A 13,235-nucleotide genomic window follows, 5' to 3' on the forward strand; every position below is an offset into this window, starting at 1 on the left:
AACTTGGAGGAGAGAATTCATCTGAATGTATTTAAAGAGTTATTTAAAACTTTACTTATTTATTATTTTATATATAACTTTTGTTTATGTTTGTACACTAAAGCCCTTCAAAGATATTGGATCAGTACAGTTTGAAAGTAGAGGAAATATTGTTAAGAAATGCCAAACTGTATCAAGTCGATGTACATGTTACAAAAAATTATGTACCCTTCTGACTACAAATTTCTATCCAATCCATATTAATAAAATACATATGCAAAGCTGGCATGTAGAACTTGAGAGTTTGAGCCGAGCTTCGTAACTGATTGTGGTGGGAAAGGGAAATATGTCCAATTCATAAGTCTGTCTCCTAACGCCAAACATCACCTTACCTGTGTGACACTTTTTTTTTCTTTTTATAAAATAACTTTGAGACTTTTTTTAACCTCCTTTAAAACTATTTTAGATTTTTCTTTCAATTAGCCATTATTTTCCTTAGCACCACTGGGTAGCTGCATCTATTGTCTTCTAAATGACGATGAAAATACTGATGTTACTTACTGGGAGATCTAGGCTGCTCAGTTTTCTTCTCTGAATGATTACCACGTTTTCCTTGGAAGCACATCTTAAATACATTTCTGACAGTCATGGGTATTTGAGGAGTCCTTCAGAAATAATGTACGCTAAAAATTAGATGTTCAGTCCTCAAAGTGAGCCAGTAAGAAGGATACAGACAAAGGATACAAAACTTCATAATAAATATATGTTCCAAAAGAGTTTACAGTAGAATAAATCAGCAAACACCGTAAGTTATTTCTAAGTTGGAGCTGGGCTCTAGACTTCCTTGGCCAAGGGAGCAATAGATGTAGAATCAATTATTTATGTAGCATAACAGTAGATGGTGCTGTTGGAGCAGATCTAATCACCTGAGGAGTTGAACTGCAAGCTGAGGCATATGGTATCAGAGCTCTTGGGGTTCCTGGTGGGCAGCCGGCAGCTTTGTGCTTTGATTTGCTGTGCTGAGCAAATGCTCAGGCTGTAATTAGCCTGTACAAATTCTAGCGGTTGCTGCTAATTTATATTCATTCTTGCTGCAGTACACAAAACTTGAAGGAAAACTTGCTGTTGGCCTGTAATGCCATCCTTGTGCTTGAAAAGTACATGAATTGCATGTGGGGAAAAAATCACTGAGTGCTTACAAAATGTGGTGTGTGACTATTTCTTCAAAGAGTGTGTAAAGTAAGCTGATAATAGTGGCCAAATCTGTAAGTAAATGAGATTTGCAAGGATGTTTTTGGTGCATAGAGACTTTCATGCAATATATTAAAAAAAAAAAGTAGTAGTGAGTTTCTTTTGTGTTCTGTGATCAAACTCTTTTTTTTGTCCTCTTCTTTCCCCAGCAGCTTTCCAACTTAACTGATTGGAAGTGAGTCTGGTGGGTACCTAAAGACATGGTGGATTATTCCTGTGAGTTTTGTGAAGAGTGCCAGGTGAAGGAGACACTTGCTAAGTGCTGTGTCTGGCAGAAGGGCTGCAGCATGGCCTTGAGCCTCCTGGTGCTAGGGAACCTAGCGGGGAAGGGACTGTAGATGCCACAGCTACAGGGTCTCCAGGTGGAACTTGCAAACGCGCAGCCACAAAACCCTGTCTATCACAAGCCATAAATCCACAGAAACCTAGGCTGGCTTTGATCTAGGTGGTAGAGGAGGGAATTGAGAAGCTATTGAAGCTACTGAACTACTACACAGCATCAGTCTTGCTGTGTAGCCTCTGGTCTCACTTGGGTTAGTTTACCTCTGGGGTTTTGATGGAGGACACCTTCATTGTTTAGTGTCTCTGTGTTCCTAATTCAGTGATGCAGGTGAGATGGAAGTATTCGAGATGTGTAGGTATATAACCGAATTCCCCCTGGGAATTGCTTTTTCTTTGGAGAGAAGGCAGTCCAGTTTCTCCATGATGCCTCTGTGGGCGTTGAATCTGTGAAATACAAGATGTTATGGGATTTACTGCTTCCAAGGTACACGTTAAAACTGAATGCCGCGCTTTTGCTCCGGTGTGTCGCACTTGGCTCTTTGCATTCAGCTTTTAACCTGCTTTGTTCTAATCGTGCAGACTTTGCAATATATTTTCGGATATTGAATATTGAATCTTATGCATATTACAGATTGCATAGTTTTTATTTCCTAAAACTGTTGCTAATGTGCCAACTGCAAATGAATGCGGTTGGTCACTAAGTTTCTCTCCCAAGTGCACTGTGTATGTTCCTTAGTCATTAGTCAGATTTTAGAGACTTTTTTCTCTATTGAAAGCTGTCATTCTTCAAGCTAAAGTTATCTCAGATCTTCTTCCTGATTCTCATACCCCAGAGGCACTTTGCTTTGGGGAGCTGCAGTCAGTAGGGTAGGAGCTGCTTTGGAGAGGAGAGCTACAGGGGTGAGCCGGAGGAGTCTTTCTTCAGTCTTTACACCAACTCCTGTGAACCAAATCTCTGGCCGCTTAGGGCATATAAATTAACTGTTGAAGGCAGAAACACTTTTGAACTTTCAATACCTAATGCAGCAACTCTCCCCTGAAAGGGAAGGAGGAAATACACATTGTTACGTCCATCTTTCTCACCTGTGGTGAGAGCAAGGTGGTGAAAGTTTCAACAGCTGGAAGAATTAACAGTAAAGAGCTCAGGTTTCATGGGCTGCTTTTTTGCTTTTTACAAAGTATGCCGTTTGCTCAAAGGAACAGAATGAATTCCCATTCCTCCAAGGAGTGGTTTTTCCCTTCTTTCTGTGTATCAATGGTGCTTTTCCTTCAAGGCTGTGTAGATGTAGATACCTCACCCTCCTTGTCCTTTCCCCATCATGTACAGCTTAATGTGGATTTAAGCATCAAATTTGGCCTGAAACTGTTAATTAGTGAGGCACAGAACCGCTACCTTCAGTCTTAAATTAGGTCTGGTCAGATGGGAAAGCATTCTGCCCATGCGCAGCTAGTGCCCGAGCTGACACTGGAGCTGTGGGCTTCACTGGGGTTTCCTTGATGTCCACCTTAATCTTGCCATGACTGTGTAGACCCATTGGGACGTAGCATTGCAGGGCCTGATGTCAGACTATCGTCACTTTTAAATGAGGCTATTTCTCATTACCATGAAAGGAGAAATGTTGAAATGTTGCAGTGTTAATCCAGAGCATGCCTCTGGTCTGTGAGCCCAAGTGGGCAGTATTTAGTAAAGAAAGGAGAGATGCTGGAAGCATAAGAAAACGCCTGACCTTATGTCTGCTGCAAAGGAAGATCACACTCTATTGCCCCAGGGAAGACTGGTTTGGGGAGTGGGTCTTAGATGATGATGGGACTCACTTCCTCCTGGGCTTCTTGATGGTGGTGAACACGTGGTAGTGTGACCATGGCATTGGTGGCTTGTTCCACCATGGCAAGTTCTTCTTTTTAAATTGTGTAAACTGAGCACGAATGGTCCTGTTGATATTTCTTCATCCTCGGTGAAGCAGTGTCCATTAACGTAGATGCTGCGGTAGAACTTCAGCTCCTCTGAAGTAAGCGGGGAAGATTGCAGCCCTTAGCACTTAGGCTTCCTGCAGAAATAATTTCAGTCAACAAGTTAACTCAATCTCAGAAGCTTTCCATCACAGACTGGAGATGAAAAAGCTGTTACCTAGGATCTGGAGAACAAGTGCCAGCAGAGGGAGCAGGAGGTGGAGAGGTAGGGCTCCTTGTTAGCAGGTCAACCCAATCCCAGTGGTGAGCTTGAGTGTGTTGGTTTTGGTTTGGTACTGCTAATTTAAGATGCCAGTGGCAATGTTTTTCCAAAAATGCCAGCCTAGCTAGTTGTCAAATGTAAGTGGTCCATGTAAGTCATCCACCAGAGTTTATCCAGATTTGATCGTGTGCTGTCTTCCAAAGAGCCAAGGCCTGATATAATGAGAAATTAAGATCTGAGAGCAGGTAGAGGTGAGTTGTCAGAGAAGTCGTGAAGAAACCTGTGGAGCTTGCACCTGCAAACACCCCTTGCTGGAAGATGTTTTCTACCCTGTGAGGTTTAATCTGCAGGCAGGAGTAAAGGATAGCTGCAACCCCCAGTCTGTGCTGCTGATTCACAGGATCCACAGGATGAACGTGTGTTCAGTTGGTTGCTCAAGTTGGGGAAACAGGATAATATCACAGTATCCCATAATGTCACACGTTGCTTTTTTGTTTATAAAAAGGCTGGAAAATGCTACAGTTAATGTTGACATTGGGAAGTCTCGGTAAGACCAGGCATACGAACCCTCGTATGGAAAATGTATGACTAAAACATTGCTCTTTGAGATTTGCATATTTGTGTATTCCTGCTGTTCACAAATGTATTTTGTGCATTTCTAGGCAATGTATGACATACATAGGAACAGGAGAAGCAATTACAAAGGATGCTGAAGGCATCTTGGTTTCATGCACTAGGATGTATAAACGTTTCCTTGCTTACGTCTCTCCTTGTTTCTGAGATATGTATAAGGCTGAAGCCACACCAAAGAGCTGCCCTCCTTTTTTAATAACGAAATAAAAATAAATTTGCCTTTCCACACCCAGTCGTGAGGATGTCTTCAATACCGTCCTTTTAAGAAAACTGTCCTTCCTTGCCCCTTTCACTTACCGAAGGGTTAATTGTCACATGTGCCTCTTGCGGCGGGTAGGGACAGGCTGCAGCGTTTGTTCATCTTTGTTCATCGGACTGTGCGGCGCATCCTGCGGTTCGAGGAACGGGCCTCGGCTAGGTGAAGAGAGAGCAAGGCAATGCAGGGGTAACCCTCCTTTCGGGAATACGTCGCTTTTAGGAGGGAGCGAGGGGGTGCAGCAGGCTGGTGAGCCGGGCTGGTGGTGGTGGACTGTAGGTGCGTGCATGGCATCTCTTCTAGCCGCGGCTCTCGGCATGGGGACCCTCTTCAGCGTGGTCCGGCGGCGCTGTAAACGGAGGAGGAAGAAACGATCGGAGCGGAAAGGTAGTGTTTTAATTGCTGTACAGTCGAAACAAAGTACTGGGGGGGGGGGTGTAAGTGTAGAAGTTTTCAGGTGAAGTTTGAACCTGCATTGCTAAGTGCAACGTCCGTGTTTTCTGTTTGGATTTATACAGCAAAAGAAACATTTTGGACAGAATCCTCGAACATCTCCCAACATTTTATTTCACTTAGCTTTCAAAGTTTGGAAGGGGAGTACTTTTTAACAAATATGAAACTTCTCTAAAGCTGCAGCTTTCTGACTTCTATTCCCTTCTAATAATAGTTTTGTTTCATCAGTCAGGTTATGGTTTTTTGAATGTATGACATTCTCTCTTAACATAAAACATTGGGTAGCTGCTAAATTTTCCTTTCAAGGTATATCTGGTTTTTCCTCAATGGTGAGGATAAACCAAGATAGCTGTGAAGAGTCCTTCACAACTTTTTTTTTTTTGTGCAGTGAATACACAGAATATTCAAACAAAAGAAATGCTAGTTATATCTCTCTTTGTACTTGCGTAGTGTGTACTTGCTATAGCCAGCATTTAGTTAAAAATCTTTCAAGTAGTCTCTTGGGGAAATAAAAGCAAATACTGTTGTTTTGGCTAGTACATTTTGAAGTACTTCTGGTGTTCTTCCTATCTTTGGAAATACTCTATGGAAAATAGAGACTTCAAAAACAGGAGAGAGTTAAAGGTGTAAATATACTGTACTTTTTCATTACTCCACTTAAATTAGAATACATCTAGATGTTTTCCTGTTTGGCTGGCATGGAATGCATTTAGAAAAGGAAGGGTTTTTGCAGTACTGCTTGTGGTCTAAGTATTGCAGGGTGTGCTGCTATGCAGAATCACCTGCCTTCGGCGAGTGTATTTAGCTAACAGCTGGATTTTGGTTTGTCGCTCCATGTTAAAAGCAAAAATCCCCTCTACTACACCAGCATCGTACAGTTGAAACCTGAATTTATTTTAGCAGTATACCTGAGAGAAAACTGTTCATGCAGCAAAGGAGCAGGCTTTCTCCACTGTCCTATTCCACATATGAAGTGCTGTATATGCACTGACCCAAATCAATTAACTAATATTTATGTCAATTATTCTTTATTGTTATTTTTTGAAGTCCTGTAAATCTCTGAGCAGCAATTAAGCTTTTTCGTTTATTCTTACTTTTTTTTCCTCAAAATAAAAGTTTTTCCAGTGCTCTTGGAGGGTGTTACTCTAGTTGTGTCACTTATCCCAGAGCAGGTTTTTAGGAATAAAACTCGAGACTTTACTCACACCTGCTGTCCGAGGTGAATGCACGGCTTCAGTGGAGTCCTTTTTGAATCTGTCCTTGCTCAGATGCCACCGACCATTACCAAGCCTTGATGCTGAAGCAGTGCAGAGACTTAGCGTCTGTAGGACCCGAGAGGTTTCTGGACGTCTGTTGCTAAATGGATTATTTACAGGCAGTGAATGAGTTTATTATTGCAGTTTTGCTGCATTATGAAAGCTGCTCGAATAAAAGTTTGGAAGGTCAAAGAAGTCAAAAATGCTGTTCCTTCTTCGAAGTAAAATGATAACTGAATTATTAATGATTTCAGAAGTAGTCAAGCATGCCTTGGCAAGAGAGGAAGCTCTTTTCTGTGGCGAGCAGCCTGGGTTCAGAGTCCTTTTTCTGAAAAAATCTACCCCCAATTTCTGAAACCATACAAGGGCTATATTTTATATGGAAGGGCTTTTAAAAATCTTTTTTTTTACTACCTAATGCTGTACCTCTGGAAGCCAGGTGAAAAAAAAAAAAATAAAAAGAATCCATGGGTTACAGTGGGAGCAAGTTTGGAAGATTAGTCTCCTAATTAATATGTGTACAAAAAGTGCTGAGAAGTTCATTCTCTCTGCCCCAGCTAAGTAGTCTCCTACATGTTATACGTACTGTTTGAATGTTATTTGCTAGGAAAAGTAGGTGTTAGTTGGACTTTGTTAATAAGTACATCTAATTCATTCTCTTCAAAGTATTTTTGACTTTAAGAGGATGGTTGTTAGAAGATAGTTGTAATGGAAATCAGTGATATCTTACTTCTATAAAATGCACACAGTCTTCTTGCTGTAATGATGTGCTTGGGATAGGGCAGTTGTAACGAAAAATACACAGCTTCCCAGCATAGCTTCCCACCCGTGGTGCTCTAAAAGAGACTTCAAGTGTACTTTACTCCTTTGCTTTAGGCATCAAAGTAAAATCCTAGCCTAGTTTTAGTGTAGGGCCAAGTAGGGTCAGTCTAGATCAGTTGAGCAGTTGTTTGCCCAGCAAAGGGAGGAGACTATGGGTGCTTGTGGAGTCTGTGAACCAAGAATCTGTATCTGTTAGTATATTAAAATATTATATATATGTTAGTAGTTATTTTTCTACCTCTTCCCTGCTTGGGAAGATGGTGTGTGCATGGCTTTGTACGCAGTGGAAATGCGCGTTCTCGAGTTGAAATGTAGTGATGGGATCACGTAGGTGGCACAGTCCAACCCGATACGCTCTCCTGAACCCTTACCGCTCCATGCAGGGCGAGTTTCGGTGCCTGCAGCACGATGTCTAGGGAACCAAAGCATGGGAAAGCATGGGGCGGAGACGCAGGCTTGGTAGGCTGTTGGCCAAGCTTGGCTGGGCTTACTAGCCTGGGGTCTGTGCTAGGTGACTTCTGCGAAAGAGTAGGTCAGCGAGGAGGGCAACACAGGAGTAACCTGCTGTTGCAGTCCTGGGTGCTGGAGGGAAGTGCTGAGCACTGCTGATTTTTCTCAAGTGTATTTTTTTATAAGGAAAGGATTGGGAAAGAATGTGGTCATTCATTATACGCCAAGAATATATTTAGCCTAACTCTTAAATACATATGGTTAAACCTTAAAAGGATGCAGATGCTTCATGAGAAAATGTGGACAGGCAGCTTAGTGTCGTTTGGCTGCGTTATTTTATTACTCTAGCATCGCATCTCTTGCGTGCCTTACAGCTCTTCTGTCAACCATCCTTCTTCCTGACTGTTCATCTTAACTAATGCTTCCAAAATCTGTTTAGTGCACTTATGTAAATTTAAAAAAAACCCAGTTCTGTGTAAATTCTGTCTCTTACAAACTTCAGTTTGCCACCAACAGTCTACATTAATTTATACAAATATTTATGCAACTGGAGTTCTGTTTACCTTTGCTTTTAGCAGACAGGAGCTTGCTTTTCCTCTGCTTCCGGCTGGAGGAACAGGACGTTGAGCTGTGGGGACGTGGTGCTGAGCCCAGGCCGATAACCCCGCTCCTCGGGAGGGTTATCCCTGCTACGGCAGCGTGAGGCAGCCGTACGGCGTTCTCACTTCTGGCCCAGCTCAGGTAGCTCGCTGATCGCCTCTGTAGTAATTCAACTGGGAATCGTCCAAGTCTTTTGTCCTTGAGCAAGCCGCGGTGCTGCGGGAGTAACTGGAGCCAGTTTGATGGGCTAAATAAGGTGACAGGTATTTACAAGTCCTGTTGATTACAGTCAACTAATTTCCTCTTGTTACGCTGGAGTTATGCTGATGCTATATGATACAAATGTGGGAGTACAGTAAAATGTTTCCTTAGCAGCTCTAGTACTTCAGTAAGAGCATTGGTTATTTGTTGGTTTGGGTCTTTTTTTTTTTTTCTGGGAGGGGGAAAAAAGTCTCTTTATGCCGTGCTTCAAAAATAGTCACCAAGGCTAAAACTAATGGAAAAACTAAGCCAGGTCTGAGCCTGCCTAGCAAAGCACCAAGACTTGTGTTTAGAGTCAGCAGCCGTATAAAAGCTTATCTTAATAAATACTTAAGCTTTAAGCCCCATCTGAGTAACAGCACAGACCAAGGCAGCTGCTGTGCCAGCTGCCCGGCCTGAGCTGCAGACCTGGCTCATTTTCCTGCCCTCCCTCCGAGTTCGGGCAGCAGCAAATGGGAGTTTTGACAAGGGGGTTTGTGAGGACAGCGGTGACGCTCCGTCTGGGCTGTGGGGGATGACGCCGCTGGCCTCGCGCTTCTGAGGGCGATAAAGCAACAGGAGAGCGAAACCTCTTCCTGGATTTCTTCTAGTTCAGGCTTGGACCTGATGCTTGCATCAGCTCTCGCTTGCCCAGAATCTCTCTGGCCTGGCACAGTGACAGTTGCACTTGACTCTGGTCACAGATAAGAATTCCCCAGCCACCTGCTCACGCTTTTAATCTTTATCCAGTTATGTGCATGTGGTGGTGGTGCGGACTTTTTAAAATTGATGTGAAGCTACCTGTGGTCTTTAGGAATACCTCAACTGCCTAAAGCCTTTAAAGCATTTTATTGTCTTGGGGGTATTTTATTTTACTGTTTCATACACATTGAAATAAATAATTCTGAGAAGAATCTTTACCCAAAAGGAAAATTAATTTTTCAACAACCTTCCAGGTCCTTTCTCTAATAATTAACTAATTTATTTTCAAGGAAAATTTATCCTGAACTGATACTCACAAGCTTGGAAAACATAACATCTTTTGGAATACAGTACTTTTAGAAGCATCTCACTTTTTTCAAACATATTTGAAATGCTTGCTTTTTAAAGAATAAATATGCTTTGGCTTCAATTAATAGTTAAAAGGATTTATTATTTATTACTTTGTTGTCTTTGCTAATCAGTTCAAGGGAAAGTGTATTAAGCCTTCAGACTTGCTTCAGTTGTATGTTTTAAAACCCCAGATGTGGTTAGTAAGTACATAGAGTTTACATGATGTACCGTGTACACACGTACAATATGGGGTAGTTTGAAACCAAGCGAGCCTCCCTTTCCCGAAGTCAGCATGGCATAAAACAGGCCTGTAACACCAAGGAGACGTCGGAGTTCGATTCTGATTCCAAAACGCCTTGTTGGTCCATGCTTGCTTGTCATGAAATATGCATCATCACGATGAAATAAAATACCGGTGCTTTCATGATAATGCATTTTTGTAGCCTGCAAAAAAATTTCACCTTTTGTAGACACAATTTTTATACTTTTTCACAGTTTTTACACTTTTCACACTTTTTATACACTTTTTCACACTTTTTATACTTTTACACATAAATGTATGTTGACTGTGGTATCTGCGCTGTGTATCTACACAGAATGAGTGTTGCTTCTTCTGTTACTGTAGAGAAATGTTTCCTCTTAACTGCTATACATAACTGTGCATAATACTGTCCATAGTACACATAACAGATAATCTGGTTGATGGTAATACTAGTATGCCAGGAGTTATAGCCTTATTGATAGTACAGAGTTAATTAGGATTGGAATCAGGCTTTGTCTATGGTAATAGGAAAGCAAATTTAAGCAGCTTTTATAGAGCAAATAAAAGTAACCTGTTTAGCGAAAGTGCTGCTCAAATTTCTAATCTCTTTAAGGAAAAAGGCTTATGTGATTTTCATGATCCTCTCCCTTCCCTCTGTCCATCTGCTTTAGTGAGGATGGTGACCAGGTACGAGAGAGATGCCCAAGCTGGTGCTGCCGCAGTGGAAGCATGGCACGCTTTGTCATTAAAAATTGATGAGCCAGGCATTTCCAGGTCTTATGGGGACCTGGATGGGACAGGGGTGTGACCCTGCCTGTCTGACGGTAGCCTGCCTTGAGCTGTTGCGTTGCAGGGAGCCCGGCTGGTGGCAGAGGTCCTCTTGAACGTGTTGTGCTCGTGTTCAGAGTACGCACTAGGACAACGTCTCAGATTTTCTGAAGTGGTGTCTTCTTTCCAAAGTCTGTTGCTTCCCAACTGGGACTGGGGAAATCGCAACAGCTCGGTGTTTCTGGTGTTTCATTTGTGTAGCACTCCAACAAAAATCGAAGTAAGGCATCTGGGTGTCCTGTCCTCCTTTCTTCCCGCTGCACCCTCGGGCATGCACATTCTACGTGAAAGTAGTTGTCTCCAAGCTGTAGGCGTTTCTTTTGACTTTCTCTGGAAAATAACTATTTTCCCTTCCCAGTTGTCTCACTCATCTCTTCTTCCTTGGTATTTCTGTTGTTCGTTGGTTATTGCTGGCACTTGTGTACTTGGCATTGATGCAAGCATTGCTGCTCCAGCCCGTGGTGACGGTGGGTCTAGGGACAGGCGGTACTGCAAGAAAGGCAATAAAACACATACTTGCCAACGTTAAATAATACCCACGTTTGCAATTTCTTGTTCAGCATAACAGACTAGCGTAGCCACACAATCACCTGCAGTGAAAAGGCTGGTAATTCTTTCAGTATTAAGCAGCGTTCAGCACAGTGCGCTGTATTTTGGTGTATGAATGAAATGCAGAGGCTGTTGAAGTCAGAAAGGGAACTCTGATCAGCTCCCCCTTGTATGTTTGAAAGGCTTTTCTGACTCCTAAACTCTATCTAAATGAAGAGTGATTGAGGTGACTTGTTTGTTTTACTCTGCTTAGTAAAACACGCTGGTTTATGGCAACTTTAGTTACTGGTTGGTTTGTTCCCCCATTATTGCACTGGGACAGATGCTGTCAGGAGATGGGGACTCTGTGAGCCACCCCAAAGTGAAGTAGCCAGGATTGTGGCTGCTGTAGCCTGCAGCTGGGATACAACGTGATGGGAAGCTCTGCATCCCCCTGAGGTCACCATGAGTTTTTTAGCTCAGACAAGGAATAGCTCACCTAAAGTATGTCAGTGGTCCTCTGGTGCTAAAGGGGTTTGCATTGGAGTTGGAGCTGTCTCGTGCTGTGTCAAATGAGGCACGAGCATCTTACGGGGTGAAGCCTATCAGTTTTAGTGGAGTGGGAGGAAACACAAATCGTATGTTAAATGGTGATGCAAGGTCAGCAATGCGACGTGGGCTCACAGACCTGCTCCGGGGTAGCGGTTTCTAGGACTGTTGGGCATTGCAGCAGGAGAGAGCTTTGGGGTAGGATTTGAGAGGATATTATAGCTTTCTGGGTACTTACAGGGAGCTCGTTCCTGGTGTGATAGTTCTCACACAAAAGCCTGGTGGGACAGTCACGGCTGATGTCTCTGTGGCATGAAGTTCAAACTGGTCTCACAGCCGTATGGAGTGGTGGTGGAGCTGGGCCGGGCGTGAAGAACCGCACAAGTTTTCTGCGAAGTGAAAAGGATGGAGGAAGGAGAGCAACCCGCTGCGTAGAGGATGAGTGCGTGTACGTGTATGCAGGCGGGAAGTGACAGTCTAAGAAGCTCTTTGAATATGTGCACGTTACCTGGAAAACAGGTTTTGTTATGGACCGGCGGGGAGGTTGTAGTACACAAGGTGAATGATGACAGGGGCATGGAAGAGAGATTGCCGCTCAGAAACTCACAGTTTACCTAAAGCTTTGATGCATGTGAGATGGAGTTTAGGTAGTCATTTTGTACATAGTCTTCGGATTTAAAAAAAAAAAAAAAAGTTATGGAAATTCTGTGATTTGTTTTAGGTGCTCCTGGGAGCCTCGGGAGAAGTAGTATGTGTGCCTCAGGCATTTTATCTCTGTGCCCCTTGAAATTCTGCACTGCTGGTGACCAAATTAGCAGGGAATTTTACTGCTTGGCTTCCTTGTCATATTTTTACGATCTGCTTGAGTTTATGCTGGCTGGCTAGTGGGGAATCTGAACAGCTTCATTGTGCTCAGAAGTGTGTTTTTTGCATCTTTTGTCACTGCCTCTCCTCCCTGCTTGTGCAGAATCCTCTTGGTTACTTAAGGCGGTGTCTTCTCCAGACGGGGTTGGGGAGTGAAAAGGAATCATCTTGCTTGAGCAAAGACACTTGTTCAGGTCACAAACTGGGATGATCATAAACATTTTGTGGTGGTGGTAGGAAATTCAGGATATCTGCAGGCATGTGGGCTTTGTATTTGAAACAGTGTGTGAAATGGTGACAAACAGAGAGATATATTTCTTTCTCATTCTACTATTAGAGGCATAGCATTAATGAGTGTAATGATTGCTAAAGGCACATTTTCAGTAAGGGCTACTTAGCTTCTGCTGTGAAAAGTAAGGTGTGAAGATTGCAAATAACAGTGTGCTGAGGATTTGTTTAGTTGAAGATAAAGATATTTCATTGTTTTAAATTACTGAATAGTGATATTTAACATGGATGTGAAAGTTGCAGACGTACACATCTATATGTATATTTTTAACGTCATTCTTTAGTATCTGATTTTTGTTTTTTTGGACTACAAGTTTCTTGATGTTTCTGATATACACATTTAACATTTCCATTTTAATTACCTATGTGCTAGTGGTTGCAGTTTTACCAAAACCTGGTTTTGAAGGGACAGTTTCACAGGACAAGTCATGCAGTTATCCTGTCCCGAAGTCATCTCCTGGCAGATCA

General features: G+C 42.6%; 1 protein-coding gene across 3 annotated transcripts in view; it reads left to right on the forward strand.

The window, feature by feature from the left end:
• ADARB1 (adenosine deaminase RNA specific B1) overlaps positions 1 to 13,235 on the forward strand; it is an 86,627-nt gene that overhangs the window by 24,376 nt on the left and 49,016 nt on the right. The window lies entirely within an intron of this gene.

Source organism: Mycteria americana, chromosome 9 (genome assembly GCF_035582795.1).
Source record: "Mycteria americana isolate JAX WOST 10 ecotype Jacksonville Zoo and Gardens chromosome 9, USCA_MyAme_1.0, whole genome shotgun sequence".
Taxonomy (NCBI): Eukaryota; Metazoa; Chordata; class Aves; order Ciconiiformes; family Ciconiidae; genus Mycteria; species Mycteria americana.